This window comes from Hyperoodon ampullatus, assembly GCF_949752795.1.
Source record: "Hyperoodon ampullatus genome assembly, chromosome: 1".
In the NCBI taxonomy this organism is placed as follows: Eukaryota; Metazoa; Chordata; class Mammalia; order Artiodactyla; family Ziphiidae; genus Hyperoodon; species Hyperoodon ampullatus.
Window position 1 is genome coordinate 55,781,573 of NC_136914.1, and position 10,429 is coordinate 55,792,001.

General features: G+C 33.2%; 1 protein-coding gene across 1 annotated transcript in view; it reads right to left on the reverse strand.

Annotated features, from left to right (window-relative positions):
• Positions 1 to 10,429, reverse strand: part of LOC307057492 (E3 ubiquitin-protein ligase RNF13-like) — a gene marked incomplete at both ends in the record, with an annotated part of 169,555 nt that overhangs the window by 131,018 nt on the left and 28,108 nt on the right.

Below are 10,429 nucleotides of genomic sequence, written 5' to 3' on the forward strand. Positions count from 1 at the left end.
TAAAAGATAAACATAAATATTAAAAACTCTGCTATCTGAAGCATAACTATTCAGTCACAACTATTCTCTATGATGTGTGTAGTTCCTTCAAGTTTTCTTTTTGTAGACAATTGAAATATTAAATATGATTTTAATGCTGATTTTTTCTTCTCTTATCTTCAACTAATAAATATTTTCCCAGTGTATTCCAATAACATTACCTATTAACATTTTCAATGGCCACATACAATTTTAAGTGATTCATCACCATTTACTTAGCCTTTTCCCTATGTTTGGAAATGTAACTTATTTCAGAATTGTACAGTTATAAAAGAACACTACCTTTAGTATCTTTGTGCTAATCAATATTTCCAATTCATAATTATTTCTAAAATAAACAGCTGTAAAATTTCTGGGATAGACACATAAACATTTTAAGTGTGTTGATACAAGGTTATATATTGCCAAACTGCTTTATAAAAAGATAAACTCACTTGACAGTCTCAATAAAAGATCTTATGAATACTTACCAGCCTAGGTAAGTTTTTTCTAATTTTGTTTTAAACTGTATTTCTCTTATTACTAAGGAGGCAGACAATTTTTATACATTTGCCTAATACTTGTATGCCAAAGGGATTATCAGTTCCTTATCTTTACTCACTTTTTAATTACGGTCACAATGTTGCATCTTATGGCTATATACGTTTCTTATTTAGTAAAATATAAATGTATGTCATAATGACAATAAATGTATTCCCTATATTTGATCTGTGGCTTCTGGTTACTATTTTACATATCCAATTTTCAAAATTTTGTGAAGTTAAAATCTATCCATCTTCTGCTTTATAATATCTCCTATTATTTTAATAAAAATTAATCTATCCAAAATAACTACATTTTTATCCATTTAGAATGTTTTGGTTTGTGTTGTAAGATAGGACTCTCATTTTTCCAAGTGGTTTATCAATTGTCTCTACACTGTTTAATATAAATTCCATTTCTCCTTGATTTATGCTTTCTCTCTTATCATATAATAAGCTGATATATAATAGGTCCTGTTTCCTGGATGTCAACTCTGTTTTATTGCTCTGTTTCTCTAATTTTATGTCATTTCATACTATTAAAATTAGGCATAAAATGGCTAGTGCCCTCTCATTGCCCTTCTATATTAGAATACTTTTTTCTAGTCTTGTCTGCTTATTTTTCTTGCTAAGTTTCAAAATCATTTGGTCAAAACTCCAAAATAAGTTCTACTGTTTTTTTTGTAGAGTTGAATTAAATCCATTAGTGAATAGGAGTTAAAATTTGTCTAAAAGTGGCTTCAACCCAAATTAAGGAAGCTATTCTAAATTCATCACTGAGTTTACGAGGATTAGTAGTCAAAACTAATTTGGTCACTATTTCTTCACCATTATCCTCCAAGATTTATAAATATTACTGTTAATCCATGTAATTCAGCATTTCTTATTTATTAAATGTTACCACTCAGTCCCTGTGACTATTCCAATATGTAGGAATTATGAGACTTTCACTAGTCATCCCGTATGATTTCACTAGTCATGATTCTGGACATGAGGAACAATTAAGCACTGGGGTGTAGTACTGAATGTTGCAAAAACATTAATGAGCAAAAAGCAAGGTTCACAGTACAAGGCTTACTTTCCCTGTCATAAGAGTGTCATATATTTTCCCACATTTTGGCACTCATGGGAGGAGAGTGGACTGTGAATATTTGCAAGGGGAGAAAAGACTGTTTCTTCTTTCTCTATAAACACTGCTAAGAATGTCAATGTCTAAGTGAGCTGGGAGCAGTTCTTCCCCTAGTTGCATTAGTATATTATATTTCAGGATCCTTCCCCACAAAAGTGAGATTTGAATTCTACATAATAGTCAGGTCCTTCAAAAGTAGCCTTGGTATTGGAAACATTATCTTCATAATATTTATTTGTATTTTTCCCATGAAAGATATAATTCATGCATCCTCCTTTATGCCAGAAAAATTAAAAAGGGCAGTTGCAATAACAAAAGAATAAAATATCTAGGAATAAACCTACCTAAGGAGACAAAAAACCTGTATGCAGAAAATTATAAGACACTGATGAAAGAGACTAAAGATGATACAAATAGATGGAGAGATATACCATGCTCCTGGATTGGAAGAATCAATATTGTGAAAATGACTCTACTACCCAAAGCAATCTACAGATTCAATGCAATCCCTATCAAACTACCACTGGCATTTTTCACAGAACTAGAACAAAAAATTTCAAAATTTGTTTGGGAAAACAAAAGGCCCAAATAGCCAAAGCAATCTTGAGAACGAAAAACGGAGCTGGAGGAATCAGGCTACCTGACTTCAGACTATACTACAAAGCTACAGTAATGAAGACAGTATGGTACTGGCACAAAGACAGAAAGATAGATCAATGGAACAGGATAGAAAGCCCAGAGATAAACCCACGCACATATGGTCAACTTATCTTTGATAAAGGAGGCAGGAATGTACAGTGGAGAAAGGACAGCCTCTTCAATAAGTGGTGCTGGGAAAACTGGACAGGGACATGTAAAAGTATGAGATTAGATCATTCCCTAACACCATACACAAAAATAAGCTCAAAATGGATTAAAGACCTAAATGTAAGGCCAGAAACTATCAAACTCTTAGAGGAAAACATAGGCAGAACACTCTGTGTCATAAATCACAGCAAGATCCTTTTTGACCTACCTCCTAGAGAAATGGAAATAAAAACAAAGATAAACAAATGGGACCTAATGAAACTTCAAAGCTTTTGCACAGCAAAGGAAACCATAAACAAGACCAAAAGACAACCCTCAGAATGGGAGAAAATATTTGCAAATGAAGCAACTGACAAAGGATTAATCTCCAAAATTTATAAGCAGCTCATGAAGCTCAACAGCAAAAAAAAACAAACAACCCAATCAAAAATGGGCAGAAGACTTAAATAGGCATTTCTCCAAAGAAGATATACAGACTGCCAACAAACACATGAAAGAATGCTCAACATCATTAATCATTAGAGAAATACAAATCAAAACTACAATGAGATATCATCTCACAGCAGTCAGAATGGCCATCATCAAGAAATCGAGAAACAATAAATGCTGGAGAGGGTGTGGATAAAAGGGAACACTCTTGCACTGCTGGTGGGCATGTGAATTGGTACAGCCACTATGGAGAAAAGTATGGAGGTTCCTTAAAAAACTACAAATAGAACTACCATATGACCCAGCAATCCCACTACTGGGCATATACCCTGAGAAAACCATAATTCAAAAAGAGACATGTACCAAAATGTTCATTGCAGCTCTATTCACAATAGCCTGGAGATGGAAACAACCTATGTGTCCATCATCGGATGAATGGATAAAGAAGATGTGGCACATATATACAATGGAATATTACTCAGCCATAAAAAGAAATGAAACTGAGCTATTTGTAATGAGGTGGATAGACCTAGAGTCTGTCATACAGAGTGAAGTAAGTCAGAAAGAGAAAGACAAATACCGTATGCTAACACATATATATGGAATTTAAGGGAAAAAAATGTCATGAAGAACCTAGGGGTAAAACAGGAATAAAGACACAGACCTACTTGAGAATGGACTTGAGGATATGGGGAGGGGGAAGGGCAAGCTGTGACAAAGCGAAAGAGAGGCATGGACATATATACAGTACCAAACGTAAGGTAGATAGATAGTGGGAAGCAGCCGCATAGCACAGGGAGATCAGCTCGGTGCTTTGTGACCGCCTGGAGGGTTGGGATAGGGAGGGTGGGAGGGAGGGAGGCACAAGAGGGAATATATATATATATAAAACCAAAGTTCTACAGAATTAAGGTTGAACTGCAAATCCAGTTCAAATAAAATAGAAACACTTTCATCTATGTGACTCACTTTGTTCATCAGGCCCACGCATACTGATTTCTCAGAGGAAAAGAATCATTTCCCAGGCTTTTGTTAAGGAAGAAATTTTAGACATGAATCTCATCGTTCAGGCAAGATTGATGATGTGAGAATTGTTGGCGCTTATATCCGTTTAATAAATGGAATAAACAAAGCTGTACAGATTGTTACCACCATCTTCAATACTGGTCAATGTGATGGTGTTAAAGTATAGGTCTGTTATCACCCTTTTGGGTGGGGAGCAAAACGGAATGACCAAAGCACCCAGCTTTCTGATCATTTGCCTTGATTCAAGATAAAAACAAGAAGATATAGAGTAAATGAACTGTGAATCACAAGCTGCCTTACAAATATATCAATTCTTTCAACCTGACCTTTAACAAAAGTTAAAAATCAAACACTTTGAAATCACAATCTTTGGCCTGGTCTATGTTGTTCATTAAAGAAAATTTATATACTTTACAATTATATGAATAAATAACATGGTCTATTATTCTCTTGTGAAAGTAGATAGTAGCTGCTGAGTGAGTGTCTAGTCATTTTACCACTGAAGAGGGCTGAGATTTTTTTTCTCAAAACAGAGAGCTTGTTCCTCCACTCGTTCCAATTATAGTCGACCTTGTGTATTGGAACTACATTCTGCTTACATTTTGATTGATTAACTTGTGTCTAATATTGACAACATTTTTCTGTTTTAAATATTGCTTCATTGAACAGATACCTTATCCCAATATTAAATTACCAGTTGGCATTTTGTTTTCCTTTTATTCATTTTCTGAAAATGTTAATTGAATTGATTGTGACCTACCCCAAAATCTCATCTATAACCTCTGTTCAGCATCTTACTACACAGGTCTTTGCTTAAATATAACTTCCTGAGACACAAGTTCATGGACCCCTTTGTCCAGTGTATCTGCCCATGCTCTCTCTGTCCCACCACTGGCTTTTATATTTTTCAGAGCACTTACTGTAGTATTTCTCCCCCTCAGTAGAATGCAAAACCTATGAGGCCAAGAACTTTTAGAACCTAAAACAGACTATAACACACTGAATATTTGTAGGATTGATGAATTAGAGAAAGCTGAATGAATACATGAATAAAATTATTAATGTAAGTAATATGTGCTGACTTCTTAATTATAATAATGACTGGTAAGTACAAGTAAACATACTTTAGCACACTAAAATGTTTACCTCTGTCTTCTCTAATAAGTGTATAATATGAGTATTGGATTTTATCAAAATTGTAAGAATAAGATTGATGCATTAATTATTTTATCTAACCTTTCAAAACCATATACTTTACTACTATATATCCCAGTTTTCCTTGTGTATTTGGGTAAACCCTACCTAGAGGATCACCTTTAAATATACTCTTCATTTCTATATGCTATTATTACATCAAGGATTTTCACACTTACACTTCACAGTTTTTAATTAGTTTATATTAAACATAAATAGATTCATTTAGTTGTATGCCTTTCAAAAATATTAAAATTTTCCTTTCTTGGCCATTTTTTCTTTTATTTTGGGTGTGAGCTATAAAATGGTCATGCAAAGAATGATCTGTTATATTTAGGCATTCAAGGTGTTATCCCTTTAAATTAGCCAATTTGATTGACATCACAGTTAATGTTAGATGAAATATATAAAATATTTTCTGAAATATCTGTTTCAGACGGATATTTAAATTTATAGGGAGCAATTATTTTAACTCTAATGGAAATTAACTTTTTAACTGAAGAAGTAAATATTGTGCCTATGTTTTTTGTAGAGGGTGTGTGTGTGTGTGTGTGTTTGTATGTGTGTCTATTATATTACTTACCTTTCAATGTATCCAAGAAAATTTGGGATATCCATAACTAAAGGAAAATTAACATAATAGATATTGAGATGCAACTAGTACAACTATGTATAATCTATACAAGATTATACATAGATCCCTCAACCTGGGATGCATATTTCTTTGTAGTAGATGCAGTGTTAGTTCTTCATGTATTTGTGGTAACATGAAGAGAGCCTTAAGGACAAATGACATTTAAGTTATGCACTGGAAGAAACCAGCCACTCTGCTTTTGTACTGGAGGATGACATGGCCCTTAGGTCTTAGTATATTTTGATATGTTCCACAGGATCTATTTTATTTTTCTAGCATGCCAATCTCTTGTACTGTGTTAATGCCAATAAGTTACACCAAATATTATGACAAAATGTCTAGTATGCTCAACTGGGGTAATAAAAATTTCCTTGTTTTCTCCTGCCTGAGGTAATGTTCAGTTATAAAAAAATTTCTTCTCACTGAGATTCAATAGCTAATCAGATATATATATATATATATATATATCTTGTACTTGTTGATGTGCTGTAGAGGAAAAGAAAATTAAAACCCTTTCTTTGAAATTTGCAATTTGGAAATAATCTTTTATTACACACTGATTTGACATATCAGTTAAATGTGCAAATTTTAAATGGCAGTTATCCCTCTCCCATCTACTGAACCTTTTAATACACATACAGAAGCACAGAGAATTAAAACAATACAGGAAATACTGGAAACTTGCCTGCTTGCTGCTACTTTTATGTGTTGCATTGGAAAAGGTAGTTAACCTCTTTGTTTCCATCTCATTTTTCACTTATGTGATGTGATAGAGGGAGTTAGCTGCTATTTGTAAAGAGCTTCAAGGCTGAAAACTAGTGTGTAACCAGAGAAAGTGCTTCAATTAGATTTCAGATGATGTAAACACAGCCCAGTGTAAAGCATCTCCTCAAACACCTGCTGTCTCTTTTCAAATTAATGTGTTTTTCTACAGGACATGAGTTCATTTGAATTACTTTTTAAAATATATGCTTCATACATATTTTTAGAGTCCTGTTCTATTAAAGAAATTGATTCACATCTCATGTAACTATGTTTTGAAATGACTGAACTTTCCTCTCTCCTATAATTTGCTTCCCCACTCAAAGAATAAATAAGAAAAAGTATGGACTAAATGAAACAACTGACAAAGCTAAGAAAGAGCTAAAGAATGCATGTATTGGTTAACCCTAACTACGTTGCCTCCTACATGTGAGATTTAATAAGTAAATGTAAGTTACATAGAATAATCTTTGTGAAATAATCACTAAATGTAAATACAAATACATTATAACATTTACTGATTAAAACTCTCCAGAAAATTCAGTATTTCACTTTCTTCTTTATGAAGTACATTATCTCCTTGGCATTTTCAAGTTTCCAGTTTTAACGTGGGAAAGCAAGTTCAAGTTTGTGGGATGTTTGTGGTATTCTAAGACAGCTTGATCTTCCCCATTGTGAGGCTTGTGAGCAAATGGGAAAAGATTTCTTTTGCATTTTGGAAAAGAGTACATATTTACTAGTATTTATTGAATTCATAACAACTTCTATTTTTAATGGAAAAAGTAGCTCAATTCGTATCTACCTAGTATTGCTTAAATGCATGTCAATACTTGTAACTGTTATACAAGCAAAACTCATAGTTGTACTTCATCCTATAATATTTACTAAAAATATAACTTCTTTCTTTTAAAAAAAAATTATACCTGAACCATTATGTCAAAATATCCTACCAACAAAATTTTTGGAATTTAACCCCCATTTAATAGGTTTTTCATTTATGTCTGAGTTTCTCAGAAGAAGGCCTTCTGATTCTTGCCTTGACAATATTGACTTTGCAATTCAGAATCCTTGAGATGCTGTCATCTTGCTGCTCAGAGCTGGCCCTCATTAGTGACTACTGCTATCCCTCGCACTATTATTTTTTTATTTTATTTTTTTTTCCGGTACGTGGGCCTCTCACTGCTGTGGCCTCTCCCGTTGCGGAGCACAGGCTCGGGACGCAGTCTCAGCGGCCATGGCTCACAGACCCAGCCACTCCGCGGCATGTGGGATCTTCCCGGACCGGGCACGAACCCGTGTCCCCTGCATTGGCAGGTGGACTCCCAACCACTGCGCCACCAGGGAAGCCCCAAGAAGCCTTAATCTTATTTCCCTATGTTGCTCACTACATCTTACACCTAGGCTTGGAAATTTGGATAAATTGACCTCAGGTTCTAGATAGAGGCAATATTTTTATTTTAAGCAGATTTTTAAGGCTTGCTTCCAGAAGTTCTTATTTTTTGCCCCTTATGTTTTTTCCCAGATGATTGGCACCAGGACTGCACATCCCATGCAGGCAAATGCCCACCCTCCCACTATGCATGCTTGCTTTATGGTCCTGCCAAAATACCATAACACATTCCAAAGTTGATAATTTCCTAAAGTCTGTATTATTCATCTATAGCAACTGTTGTATAGCAGTTTGAAGATTTTGATATAGTGTATTATGTTTACAAAATGAAAATCACAAATAAAAATTGCATCATTTGTACATTATAGAAATCTGTGAATAGTTGAAAAACATAAAATTATACAAAATAGTACCAACTACAAGATTACTGCTATTTTTTATTTTGGAACACTGATTTATCTATAGCAATCAAATAATTGATAATCTACTAATGGTTACTAGATACATATAACACTGTTTTAACCATTTAGAAAATCTTGATAACATAGCTATATATTTAACATAAATAATAAAACTATATGGGTACTTTTTTAAAGTCTAATAGGAGTTTTAAGGTATTGCTGTTAATGATTTCATTCAAAACATCTAGAAGGATGTGTGTGTGTGTGTGTGTGTGCATGTAGCCCACATGTGAGTGTTCTGAAAAGCTAAACAAGTGTATACCAGGAAAAGAAAGCTTCATACACTGTAACTTCTTAAGGAAATGTTTGTATTTCTTTGCGTAATTTGTACCAGCTTACTGTACATAACAATAGATGTCAGAAAGATAATTCTACTAACATTCTTTTCTAAAAATCTTTAAATGATACTTGCTTTTAGAGAAACTCTGAAGTTGTTGCAGCTCATAGAGAAATACAATAATTTCGAACAAAATGTGAAATTGCCAGTATAAGTGATCAACTTCTAGTTCACAGTGTAATTGAAAACCATTTTTTCTCTTCATTCTTACAATGTTTCTGCAAAACTATTGCGTGCAAGGCAGTCATTGTGTTTGAAAGATCTAAAAACACAGTCTCTGCTTTGAAAGATATTTCAGTATGGTGGCGGGTTTGGTGAGAGAACAATCCTGAGATTAGGTATGAACATGAATATAATGTATGCAGAATATGTAAAATGTTCCAAAATATTAGAAGGATTTTTGCATGAAGATATTATTACCTTCTGTAGGGGGACTTCAAGAAGGATTAAGGGAATATTTGTATTGTGAGGTTGGGACACTATTTGAAAGGAGTTACATTAAGTGAGGTGAATTAGATTTAAAATGTGGAGTTCAGAATGGAGTTTAATTTGTATCTTTTACACTAGAGATAATTATAACAAAAATAATTACAGCTACAACTCATAAAGTTGAGTTAAGTGCTATGGGCTAAGATAGATAGTTGGGAGGCATTATTTCATATAGTTGCAACTAATTCCTTATAGGAGGGCACTGCTTACTATCATCCCCATTTTATAGGTGAGGAATCTGAATCATAAAGATCCTGGATAATGTTCACAACTTGTAAGAGGTGGACTTGAGTTCAAGAAGCAAAAAAATCTTTGTAAATTTAAAGATCATGCTCTAAATTAAAACTGTATATTTTTCACAGATAATAAGGATCAGAACATAGCTTTGGTCATTGAAACAGCATAGGCCTCCTTGACTCTAAACAGCAGGTTCAGAGAAAGGATATGGAAAGGTAAAAGTTTATAAGCAGGATATACTGGATCTGAGTGTCATAATATTTTTAGCCCTGATGAGCTCAAATATGTACCCCCAATAAAAATGATAGTTATAAAATAGATTATGTGAAATAATGGATTTTCATCCAATAACATTAACTAGCTTGCTATAATTATGTATAACGCTTTAAGGTTTTATCTATTGATACTACAATACTATAACAATTAAGACATTTAAAAGTATTATATCTCAAATGTTTACTTTTATATTTTATATGCTTTATAATACACATGAAATATTAGTTCAGATATATATAAGGAGTGAGTACTCTAAATTATTTTAGACAGACATAATATAATCAATTTAATTTGCAGACCACTGATTAAAGAGGCTGCCATCACAAGGGTCCACATCTAAAAATTAAAATAAAAATATGACCATAATACTTAATTTTAAAAACCTTCCACTCTCTTTCAGCAGAGTAATATTTTAGTATTTGGCTTCACTTTTAACTCCATGAGTAGATTTTTTCAGTAGCCTACTAGGAAACTTATTTCTCATATATAGGTTTGCAGTAATTTTCAGTAATTCTTCCCATGACAGATTAAAGAAAAATGCATTTCTGCCAAACACATGCAAAACATTTTTACTCCCTTCTCCTTTTCATTTTTCCCCTTATCTTTCAAACTGACTGATTCTTGAGTTCCATGTATACTGTAGCATTATTTTAAATGTTTATTGTGAAATGTGATGCAAAATAAATATTCTTCTATTG